Source organism: Phacochoerus africanus, chromosome 3, assembly GCF_016906955.1.
Source record: "Phacochoerus africanus isolate WHEZ1 chromosome 3, ROS_Pafr_v1, whole genome shotgun sequence".
In the NCBI taxonomy this organism is placed as follows: Eukaryota; Metazoa; Chordata; class Mammalia; order Artiodactyla; family Suidae; genus Phacochoerus; species Phacochoerus africanus.
Window position 1 is genome coordinate 137,627,341 of NC_062546.1, and position 13,381 is coordinate 137,640,721.

The 13,381-nt window shown below is 33.7% G+C and overlaps 1 protein-coding gene across 1 annotated transcript in view; it reads left to right on the plus strand.

Moving 5' to 3' along the window:
• Positions 1–7,651: 7,651 nt before the first annotated feature.
• CSRNP3 (cysteine and serine rich nuclear protein 3) overlaps positions 7,652–13,381 on the plus strand; it is a 90,054-nt gene continuing 84,324 nt past the window's right edge. Inside the window, exon 1 of the mRNA XM_047772781.1 lies at positions 7,652–7,793. The gene's annotated coding sequence lies outside the window, so the exon portion shown is untranslated. The remainder of the gene's footprint in view (positions 7,794–13,381) is intronic.

A 13,381-nucleotide genomic window follows, 5' to 3' on the forward strand; every position in this document is an offset into this window, starting at 1 on the left:
TAATTGGTATCTTAATCATAGAACCACTGATTTTTTTAAGCTGTAAATAAGATCAGAGATTGGCTTATCCAACCAGTTTTAAATTCTTTCTTTCTTTATGATGAATTCCTTTTACTTCATTCCTCTGTTGCCACCTATAGTTCAGGACCTCATCATTTCTTCTTATCTCCTTTCTCAGACTCCATGCTGCCTTGGTACTCTACAAGTCTTGATACTCCTCAACTGCTAAAGTTTCTTTCTGTATTCATCACTTTGACCATACGTCTTTTCATATGCCTTGGTCATTTCCCAGTGTCTCAAATGTTGCAAAGATCTCCTCACTTCAAGCTTCAGAGCACTTGAAGATTGGGCACTAGACTTCCTTTTTTTTCCTTCAACCTTCCAACACATCCCTAAGTCTCCTGTCACCCAAATTCCCTCAAAGTTCCTCTCTCTATAGTTAGTAAAGGTCTTGCCCTTTTTTCTGTACTTTTTCCCAAAGTACCATTTGAAACTGGGTATTCCCTTTTCTCCTGGCTAGTGATGCAGTTTCTTCCCTGTTTGTTCAGAAACCCCATTCCTGTAATACAGTCTTCTCCCATAACTCAGTCTTGGTATGCTTTGGACACTCCCTCAAGTTTTTTGCTTCTTTTTCCACCCTCCTAAGTTGTATTTTCTTTTAATGCACCTATTAAATCCATTCATTTCACTGAATATGTATATCAGACTGTCCTTTCATGTACTTTTAGGTTTATTATGTTTTCTCTGTCATATACATGTAAATAGGATCCAGTTACCAATTGCTGAGGAACTACCATAACATTTAGGGGCTTAAAACCGCAACCATTTTATTATATCTTATAAATTCTCTAGGACAAAAATTTGTGAAAAGCTTAGTTCAGCAATTCTTCTCCATATAGTGACAACTAGGATTGCTTCATGATATCCACTTAGTGGGTGGGTAGGTTTGGAGGGTCCAAGAGGGCTTTACATATGTGTTAGGCATCAGGAATGGCCAGAACTCTGGGCTCACTTTGAATTGTTTGGCCAAAGTACTTATATGTGGCTTTGCCATAGCAGTCTTAGGATAGTTAATCATCTAACATGGCAGCTCAAGGCCCCTGGAAGACTCAAGAGGCTCCAAGAGACCCAAATGGAAGCTATAGTTTCTTAGGACCTAACCTTGTAATTTCCCAAACATCATTTCTGCAGCCTCTATTGGTTAAGCAAATTATTAAGACTAGCTTAGACTAAAGGCAAGAGAAAGTGGATTCAACCTCTTGATGTGAAGGATAGCATAGGAATATGTAGCCATTACATGAATGTAATATATATGTATATGACATTTGATAAATGACTTCTCATTACAGTAACAATTTTCTGATTTTAGAAAACAATGTTGAAAACAAAGAAATTGGGAGTTCCCCTGGTGGCCTAGTAGCTTAAGGAACTGGTGTTGTCACTGCTGTGGCTTGGGTCATAGCTTTGGCCTGGGGAACTTCTACATGCTATGAGAGAGGGCAGAAAGAAAGAAAGAAAAGGAAGGAAGAAAAAGAAAGAAGAAAAGAAAGAAAGGAAGAAAGAAAGAAAGAAAGAAAAAGAAGAAAGGAAGAAAGGAAGAAAAGAAGAAAGAAAGAAGAAAGAAAGAAAGAAAAAAGAAAGAAAAGACGAAGAATGAGAAAGAGAGAGAGAAATAAAAGAGAGATAGAGAGAAAGAAAGAAAGAGAAAGAAAGAAAGAAAGAAAGAAAGAAAGAAAGAAAGAAAGAAAGAGAAAGAAAGAAATTAATTGTATGGATTGTACCTAAATTCATGTTAAGTCAATAAAATATTCAAACTTTGGAGTTCCCATCATGCCTCAGTGGTTAACGAGTCCGACTAGGAACCATGACGTTGCAGGTTCCATCCCTGGCCTTGCTCAGTGGGTTAAGGATCCAGCATTGCTGTGAGCTGTGGTGTAGGTTGCAGACGCTGCTCAGATCCCGCGTTGCTGTGGCTCTGGCGTAGGCCGGTAACTATAGCTCCGATTCATTCGACCCCTAGCCTGGGAACCTCCATATGCTGCGGGAGCAGCCCAAGAAATGGCAAAAAGACAAAAAAAAAAAAAATTCAAACTCCACAAAATATTTCTGGAGTTCCCATGTGGCGCAACAGAAACAAATCTGACTAGTATCCATGAGGATTCCGATTTGATCCCTGGCCTCACTCAGTGGGTTAAAGATCTGGTGTTGCCATGAGCTGTGGTGTAGGTCATAGACACAGTTCAGATCCTGCTTTACTGGGGCTGTGGCAAAGGCCAGTACCTGTAGCTGCAATTCAACCCCTAGCCTGGGAATTTCCATAGGTTACAGGTGTAGCCCTAAAAGGCAAAACAAAACAAAACAAAACATTAATTTCTCTACTTTACCACTCCTCCCATAACTTTCTCAGCAATTTTTTTAGCTATAATCTTCTTGGGTACAGTGTATATATCATTTTTATATCCCTATCAAGTGTCTCAGGACTTGGTATAGAGTAAACTTTCAATAAATGTTTGTTGAATTGAATTGAATTAGTCCTGGAGTTTGAGGCTGACATGGCCAACATATTGACTTCTCTGAACATGTTGTAAAGGATACAATGTAGCAAGAAAATCTGGCCTTATCAAGGGAAATCCAGCCTGAGGTACTGATATATGTAAATGCCAGTTAATGCAGTTCTAGGAAACACAGGTGAATTTATCAGTAAATCTTCTCCATCTTCTTTCATGAAATAGAATTTTCAAAGGATCATCCATTTAGCATGTCTGTGTTCAAATTCTTTCATGAGTTGGATACCACATATGCTGGATTACTTCTGACAAGCTTTAGTAATTTTGTAGAAAAGGGAGGCAAAGAAAATGATTCTATGATGCCTCTGTCATTAGAGAAAAGCCAAGCTAATAAGTGTCAATAATAAGAACTGAAATACCTTTTTTGAATTCACAGATTTTAATATACAAAGTAAATTAAAACATCGTTTTAATCTTGGATGGAATTTGCTTCTTTAAGCCGTGATCTTGTGTTTCTCTGTTAATTTCAAATTTAAAGAACTCTTGGCTGATGATACTGTTATATAAGTAGAGGCACTGTTGTTCATTGTGTAATGTGAGAATCAAACTCTGCTGCAGTTCTCTTATCACGTCGCTGACAGAGTTCCAGAATTTTGATTGGAAGGATGGATATTTTGTAATTTTTCTTAATCCTGAGGCAACTTTATGATATTTGTTTCAAATTATTTACTAAATTTATTTATATTTTTCTTCATGTATTATGAAAAAAAAATCACCTCTTATTTCCAAAAGTCCTATCTACTTAGTATATGTTTGTCTCTGCTATTAGGATAATGCATTTAAAAATTCTTTTAAGTAATCATTAGAAAATCAACTATAATGGAAAAAATAAAAATCATCAATAAATAAGCATTAGAATCTCACACAATTTCTTCTTATTTTACTAATATTAGTTGACAGTCCTTGGTTAAGGCCAATTTAGGGAAATGAGGTATAAAAATATTGCTATATATTTCCATGACATGCTTTCCAAAGGTTTTTCTGTTCCTGTTTTGCAGATTTGACAAATAAGGCATAAGATGATAGAAGAACTCACCAAGGTCATTTACGACAATAGTAGACCTAGGAAGCTCATTACAGTTTTATGATCATTTTGTCTCTTTCTAGGTCTTTCCAACTCTGTTCTCCACCTTTAAATACTTTTTTTCAACATTAACAAATTTAATAGGCTTTTATATTTAATGCATTGTTTACAGACAATAGTCTTTCCATAGGACACAGTATTTTACTGGTAATTTGTTTTGTTAGCTATTTCTATATCCCTTGCATTTATTTATAGTTCTTTCTTACTGTAAATATTTCTTTACATACATTCATACAAAATTCACATATATGGATTTTTATTTCTAATTTCACACCCTTTGCCTCTCCCTCTCCCAAGAATTTGGAAGTAACTTCATTTTCTGCTTATTCTTTCCTTCCATTTGGCAACCATTTTATTTCACTGTTTTTGAAGTGATGCAGTTAGAGAAAAATGGCTGCCTTTTGTTTATTTCCTTGTACATTAACATGATGACATCATCAAAGATATTAGCTAGCATATACATATCTTTAAGAACCCTATAAGCCACAAACACTCTGTTTTCCTTTTCTTTTAATGCCCCAAGGTTTTATAGCTTTAGCGTAGTAGCTCTTGTGTGCAGAGGGAAAAATTAGTATGAGCATTTGGAACAAATGTATGAAAATGGTGGCATTTAAACATATCTGATTTTTTTTTAAATGTTAAGAAAAATCCATGAAAAGGCATTTATTTAAGTCATGGAGCATTGTAAATCAATGCTAACACTACAAAAATATTATAAATAATGATATTAAATAATTTTATTTAGAGACTAGCTATTTAGCCACATGTGCCTATTCTGGTTTTAAATTATTTTTTGAAATTTCAATTGACTCAAGAAATTTGTTTTAATTATTTCCCCAAAATAACCTCTCATTAATGGAAGGCTCAAGCAGGTATATAGATTTACTATTTTTAAGGTTTACTATATTATTTACAAACACTCTTAAAATGTAGTATATATCTATTTGCACAGAAATATTATTTTCCGATCTTCTTTTCCTTCTGTGCTTTTTGTTGAACATTGCATGTATTTGTCATAAAATTTCCATTGAGATTAACAAGCAACAAGCTTTCAATTACCAATGTAATTTAGATTATTAAAGAGATCAGAAGTTTATTTTTTCATCAAATTCCAATTATTAAAGAGCCTTTTCATTTAGAAATCCATGATCCATTTTCAAATTTCAAAATAATTTACGTAATTATTTTTAAAATATTTTAGAAAGATAATCTGACGTATATATGTATATATATTGATTCAATATCTACATAGCAGAAAATTCCTATAAACGTTTAGTACTCTGAAACTACTTGTTAACACTGAAACCAGATAAGGTAAACCATATGCTTTATTGAGGTAGCCTGTCTAAAATAAGTTACTGCGATTTTAAGAATTAATATGAACCACATGTCCTTTAGATCTTTAAATTGAAATCTTCATTGTTCTTTTAAGTCAGCTGTTCTAGGAATGTGTCATCTTTTGAGAAGATAAATCAATCATCCACCTCATATAAGTCAATAAAAGAGACTCTCTCATCTACTTCATCAAAAGTAATTAGAATATCTCTATTTTTATCCATATATAGTATCTATTGGTGTTTAACATTTTCATTGAGGAGATTTTGAGGGAAACAGCCACTTAGCCTTTTAGAAAACAGCCTCCTCTAAGAAAAAGAAACACAGCAATCTAAAGGTTAAAACATACTGTCAAATCATTCAGTTGAACAAGGCTCTTTAATAACATTTGTATTAAAGTACTTTCAGAAAGCAGAAGGTAGGAAACAGCTCTTTGCTAGTTCCCCTTCCTTAAATTATTATTCAGCCTCTTATTAAAATAAAATCTAGTGAACTTCTTTTGAATTCCTGCTTGAATGCTTTCTATAATAAAAAAAAAATCTTGTGAAGGGATTTCCATAAGTTGTGCTGCATTAATGACTTAGAGCAGCTTCCTAATCTGTTATTCCTTCCTCCTAGCAGACCTCAGCTGATAAAAATATCCATAGACACAGTGAAGTCAGTGGCATGCCTGGCTTTCTCAGACAAAACTCCCATGTGATCACATATAGGCAGCCTCAGTGAGGCTGATGCCGTGCAGCAAGCAGTAGGTAATGAGTCTTTGTGCAGAGTGAAGCTCTTGTCGCTGAACAATAAAGCATACGGTACCAGCAATAAAACACAGGGCTGGCAAATTTCAGAAGATTCCACTGAACCAGGAAGAACAGTGCCTTCGGTGATGCTGACACACATTATAAAATGATAATCAGTTTATTTTGGATTCTAATGAATAAAGAGTGCAAGGACTAAGGCTACAGCTATTTGAACAGGTTAGTGATTTTATAAATTACTCAACACTTCCTTGCATTTGATTAGATTTACATTAGGATGGGCTGCTGTGTGTTTTGCCTTGTACAAAAACTTTGCAAGATATTTACGGTGTGTAATATGAAGGATGCACTTGAATTGACCCAATTCGATTAAATCATTGATGTAATCAGATGTGATAGAGAAATGGCTATATGATTTTAGTAAACTGAAAAGTTATCCTATTTAAAAATTTATGGGTTAAAAAAAATCATTCAGTAATTTCTAATCTTCTGTAATGCAGAAATAATATAAAGCAGAATACCACTAATAGCTCAAATTAAAACCGTCACATTTATTTTTCCAGTATTAAAAATTCCTGTATTGCAATAGTTTGTGTATCTTATGAATTGGATGGTATATCATTCAAAATTTATTGGTGTCTTTCAGTGTTCTGCAAAAGGAAGGTTTAGCACATTCTTTAAATAGAAAATTTTAAAAACGAGAAAAATTGGAAATGTTAATTCCTAGAACAATGCATTTTATGTTTAACTATAATAACATTATATATTCATATTAATATGTTGTGTGCCTTTTATTTTTCATATTATATTTCTTTTGTTAGGTGGAAAATATTGTTGCATTAAATCTTTTACTCATCAATAATTATTCACTCATTAATGGAGAAAACAAATTAGTTTAATTTAAAAAAGAATGGATTAATTATGTGATGATGCATATTTCCATTGACTCACCATTTAGAAAAGAAGAATATGTGCCTTCATGGATATTTATAAAAATATGTACACACATGACCTTCTGTATCTAGAAAATAACCACTTAGGTTTATGAGCAAGAGAGTTTATGTTTTAAATAGATAGATTGCTGTGTGTAGGAAGACAGGGAAGAAATAACTCTAGCAAATAATAGCACAACATTGAACATCTCTGCCAAAGACAGACAAGCATTACTGCTGCACGGATCTTTATATTTAAATACATAGTTTAACTTTGCCCTACATTTTTACTGCTATACTGTTTTAAAGGCATCCTGGGACCTAAATTCTTTACAATTAATTTTTTGGACACTGCTTAGGATGATCCTCTCCAAGGCGCTAGGGCACATTCAACATTTTATACAATTACCAGTGACTTCATGTATTTGTATAGTGACTCGAATAAATATATGCCTGTAAGATGCTGTTTAAATCACAACAAAAAGAAATACCCTATGTCCCTGATTATGCCTGCACTATGTATTCCAAAAGAAAAAAATATATAGCTATGTTTCAAAAACAAGAGAAGTTAATGAAAATTTTAAATTGGCCTTCCGCATGTATTTAAATGAAGTATTTGACTATTTGGGTTTCCTTGGTTACCATAGTCGCTGCTGACAGCTTCTCTTGGTGGGGAGGGGGGGAAGCAAGACTCTAAAACAAAGAGTTAAAAACACTTATCCATTAATAGACACGGGGGATTGGAGGGCGGGGGCTATGATGCGGGCATCCCGGCACAGCCGGTGCTCACTCTCCATCGCGTATTCCAGCTCTCGGGTGATTCAGGTATTCTGGCAGAACTGCAGTTCCACAATTCTTACCCAGCATTCCGTTTCAGCTGCTGGAGGGCTGCCTGAGCCTTATGCAAATGAGACCAGCTCCGAGGCTTTGACTGCAGAAACGAGAGAAGGGGGGCAGAAGGGAGTTCAAAGGTCACAGGGCTGGTGGAAAGCTGGATCGGTTGCCCGGAAAAAATGCACTGGGCTTCTCTGCAGCAGTGTTTCGCAGCAGTTACATGGAGTGTGCTTTATTTGTCAGAGTGAAGATCTTACAGCGTGTGTGCGGTAGTCGTTTAAAGTGCACGCAGGTACGGTGACAGATTTCATGATGCGCCTGATTTTGTTTCTGTGAAAGACACTGATGAGGATTGGCTATTTTAATTCATTGTGGAAATTGGCAGGGTAGTCTCTATTCTCAGCGTCCTTTAACTAGTTTATTAAATCTTCTTAATGTTTTCTCAATTTGAAACGTGGGTGTTTTGCTCCAAGGTAATAATGTCATGAAAGAAAAAATTGGGTTTGGGCTTCTAAATAATTCCATTTGGGGGAAAGTTTGATTGCAGAGGGATATCTAGGTTGAAACATCCAGCTAAATATCAGGACTTTCAACTTTTAGAGGATTTTCACATTTATAAGAAATGTGTTTTAAGTAAGAACTGGGTTCCTAGCCAAAGATTCCTGTGAGGTATCTGGAATTAAATAATTGTGTTCTTTTGTTCATATCCCACATGCTATCACAAGGACATTTTTAATGAGTTATGTACTTTAATTTCATTTTAAGAAAGTGTTTCAGTTTTGAGAGTTTTCATTCTGTATTTTATTGCTCAACCTTATCAAAGAGGTAATTTATTTGGTGTTACATCCTTTAAATACTTTAATTTACATAATTGTTATTAATTTTCTTTGGGACTTTTTAGACAATGCTATTTTGAACTCAACATATTCAACTTCCTATGACTTTTCCTTTCAGTTAAGTCTGGATTGTAAAGTGATCCTTATAAATGTCATAGGCAGGACAAAAATCTCTTTTTCCATGCACCAAGTATCACACTTTCGTAAAATGTGTGATTACATCATAGTAAAACCTGACCTGAACCAAACAAATGTGTACTCACCTTTATCGTTCATATTGCTTTTTTTATTTCCAAAGCACATTTTAAAATACACTTAATTAAAGCAGCATGATCAGACTGTTTATCCATATCATTAAAATGTTTAAATATATCAATTCAGCAGTTACAATGCAGATGGAAAAAAATATTATTTTAACTTGCATCAAGTGTGCATCTGTCTACATGATAGGTTGTATGTCTATGAAAATAAATTGGAAAAATGAAGAGGCAAAACAATGTTTAGTCATGAAATAACTGCTCTTGCTTTCACATTTACATGAGATATTTTAAAATGAATTTTATGAAGCTTACATACAAGACCTAGTACATATTTAGATTAATTACTTTCTTTTGCCTTGAAAAGTGGGCAATAAGTTTATTATAATGATTAAAACTTAGTGGTTTGGCAACAGTATCTTTTAGTTTAACATGGGGAATAGGGAGAGCATGGAAGGCAGACCAAAACAGGAGGATGGCCATTTGAAACAGTGAAGGACAATTATTTTAAATATTTATGAAATCACTTCATAGTAGTCATTCAGGGCCAGATTCTCAACCTTTATCACTCTATAGGGACATAGTGACATTTATCGAGGATCCTGAGACTAATTTAGGAAAAGATACTCATATTTTGTGTGTTTTTTAAAAACAAAAAATTGCCATTTTCTTCCAAACTCTCTTTTGAAACTTTCAATAATGACTGTAGCCAAAGGGGATGTATTTTAAATAAATTGTTTCCTTTTTATGTGAGTGGAAAATGATGCCCTGTGGTCCAAACAACATATTTGTTTACTTTTGTTTTGTACATGTATATAATTTGTTGTGGAATACGTATGTATACATGTATTATATATTATATGTTATGTATGTACATATACATACATATATTTCAAACGGCCAGATAAAATCTTTTTATAGTCAACCATATTTAATCCAACAATTTTGAAAAACAAAAACTCTTTTACTTTTAACTCAGGTCTTGCCCATAGTTTGTACCTACCAGCCTCTGCATGTGTTCTAGGCCGGGCACAGGGAGAAGGAAAGAACTAGGTTTAAAATTCATTTAGGCTGTCCAATACTATTAACTTTGTAAATGCATCCACTACCAGTTAGCACATTCAGAATATAAAAATAAAAACAGTGCAAGCAGAGGACAGCCTGTGAAGATTCTTGGAGAAAATATGGTAATAGACAAATGTGAAATAAAGAGAATTGTTGTGCTTCCGTGAGCCACGAGAGAGCTATATATGTCCTGCAGCAAATTTATGACTTTGAATATCCTGGAGAATTTATGTCTCTATGCAAATTCACTCAAAACTTTGAAGTCTTTTTTTTGCGTTCACTTGAGTCCTATAGCTTCTGTATAGATTTCTACAGCATGTACCTAGTAAGTTCATGGTCTGGATATTTAAGTGTATACAGAAAGATGCATTTGTGTAAATGCAATTCAAATCAAATTTAGGAAGTTAAAGAGTAAATAGAATAATGTAAAAACAAGTCGTTGAAGGACGTGCAGTTGGTCTACTTGAAGAGATGGTGTTATATGACTTAAAAGGAATCTTTAAGGATTTTTCAAAAATTAATTTCCTGCTTTCTGATTACCAGTCTGTCTTTGTCATCACTTGAAACTAGAGACCATATTGTAAGCTTGGAAAAGATTTTAGGGCAAGCATGTTGTACTCAGTCTAGCAGTGTGGAACATAGTCTAAAATCTACAAATAACTATTGTCATCTCAAAATCACATGTGTAGGTTTTAAGTTGTATTATCACCATTTATGTCCTTCTCCTGAACTTCTGGTACTAATGGAATAAAAAGAAGAAGAAAAATACTTGTAATATATAGAAAGAAAATGTTCAAAATAATTGCATATTCAAAAAAAATCACATATCTTCATTTTAACCTGGTATTTCTTAGGAAACATTCAAAACAATTTATTGCATTTTTATCACCTATTCTGAAATTTAAATTGAATTGTATCAATTTTATTGGAAAGTATAAGGACAATAAAATTGTAAAATGATCTTAAAGGTCTTATTTCTATTCCATATTATTAGACACATGGTAACCTTATAGTAATACTTTTTTAGAAGGGTTGGAAAACAATCTGTACTAAATTAACCAATGTTCCAGCTAGGTAAAGTTTATAACTAAAGTGGCCAGTTTTTTTAAATGTTAATTGTTTTCATGGAAGCAAAATATAGTACATATCATTCTGCTTTGTTGAGCAAAATGGAAATCATTTTAGGCTTTTCTTCATGGCATAAGAATCATTATTTCCATTACAGAGACTTATTGTGAAAGATAAAACTGTTCCCCAGTTGTGCCCCAACACTAAATAGTCTTGCTATTATATACTTCTTGCCTGTAAGTTTATATGCTTTTTATATACTTTATATGATTTTATAAATTTATTCTTTTCCCATGTTCATATTTATTATTTTTAATTGTTAATAATTGCTCATTATCTGAGAGCAATTCAAAATTCCAGTTTCTGTACTTTGTTTTACATTAAATTCTAAATCATTTAGACTTTGGTGAGCCAAGGAAGATAGATAAACATACCTCTGTACTTCTCTTATATACTAAATTTCTAACACACACATATACGTAGTAGTATACTGAGCATAAAAACATAGAAAATAAACAAAATTTGTCTTAGTTTTTCTCATGTTCAGGATATTGAAAATCATGTTTGAATCCAAATAGATGAGAAATTGGTTCTTGTTGCTGCAATGAGAAACTGTCATATTAAGCCATCGACAGGAACTTGAAATTATTTTGCCTAATAGGGAAATGAGAAATCTCTAACAGGTATACCAAAGAAAACATACAGACTAGTGTTTTGGGCTGGCATTTGACTAATCATTGGTGTCATATACCTCTTCCTGCCAATTTCAGGAATTATGGTCTATTTCATTCTTAAATCCTGGGACTTTGAGATACATCACCTTCCACCACCATGCTAGCTAGCAAGAGTTGTTACTCAGGCAGTCCCTTATCTCCATGCAAGCTTATGAACCCATGTATTTCATTTAGAAATGCATTTAGTCGTGTGTATCATTTATGCAAATTGCACACACTTAACATTCTTCCAATCACATAACAACAAAAATAAGACAATGGAGCCATCAATCCCCATTTCTTTGAAAATTCACTAGTATATAAGATGCACAGGTGACTGATACCATACTAATTAATAGGTGTTCTCTTACACCTGAAGATCATTTAAGAGCTGAAGGACTGTTGATTCTCATTCCATAAGAATTAGACTAGTCCAAAGTACTGGGAGAAAGCTCAATATTCTGGCTTTTTTTTTTTTTTTTGCCTTAATAGGGCCTTAAAACTACTTTAACAAATGTGTACTTTAATATAATAAAACATTGTAAATTTAGGGCACTTCATGAATAACTGGAAAACCAGGAAAATATTGTATATTATTTTCTTGATAGGTAAGTGCTTTTTATTGTGCAGTTTACTGAGAGTGTGAGTTCAAACTATATCATGGAGTGTGAAAAGGCTGACTAGGACAGTGGTCTGGAGCTTACCTTCAAGTTCCAACCCTGGTATCACTTCTAAGACATGATCTGCCACTTTCAATCCATGTGGCCTTGGACAGGGTACTTGAAGCCTTATCTTCATCAGCAAAGTGGGGATAATTGTGTCCATATCAAAGGTTTTTTTATGAAAATAAAATGACATGATGCCTGCCTGGCACAAAATAAGATCATTATAAGTGATAATTAATATTACTGTTTTTCAAACCACAGGGAGTTGATACCCTGGTGCTGAAAAGACAAGTTCAGCTTAAGTCTGTAGTTGCAGACAACCTTGATAAAACATCTTAGATTTCAATACATGAGGAAAAGATGTGTTTTCCAAAAATAGAAACCCACCAGGAATTTATTGGAGCTCATACGTAGGAAGTACTGAGCAGCTGACACTTTATATGTAGATGGTACTAGTAGAGAAGGCAGTCACTATAGTCATCATGGTTTAAATTATATGTGGCTTCATAGATACATTAAATTTTACTAAACAGAAGCACAATATCCACAAAATTCCTCACATGTAGTGATAAAGGCTTTTCTGAACTTTCTTTGTTGCTTTAAATTTTTTTCACCTTTGGGCCTTTGCTTCCCTCTTTCTTTCATTTTCATGTTTGACCTTGTACAATTAAGGCATTCGTTTTTCATTCTATTCCATGCAGAGTTTCTGTCTCATCCATAGACTATGGACTTTTCTGAGGTTACTTCAGTTACTGTCACATGTAGGTGCCCAAGGAATGTTTGCTGGGCCAATGCTGTTATGGAGCCTAAGAGTCCCATTCCACCTAATGATTTAAAAGTACTGATTTGTTTGAATCATGAAACAGTCTCTATTCATGGACTTAGTGCTGTTTTAAGCTTCCTCTGTATCAGAATGTTTAGAAATATTGCATCTATTGATTTAGTCACAAGGTTTTTCAAAAGAAATTATATCCACTTTTTTTTAACTTAAAAATTAGTATAATAGTAGCATACCTAGAAGGCTCTATGATAAATATATATTGGTAGCAAGTGTTGGATAAATTGGTGGAGAGGTATATCGTGATTCTGCTTTTGTGAAACTTGTTTGAATGACGGAACTTTTCTAAATAGTGATTTTCCAAGTTTTAAAAGATTGTTTGAGTTTGGTGTGACTTATTTCTGTTGTGAGCCAGTTTTAATTCATGCCTATAGAACCTTCACTAAGACTTTAAAATCCAGGTATTTAATCTTATTCTCTAAATTATTTTTACTAATT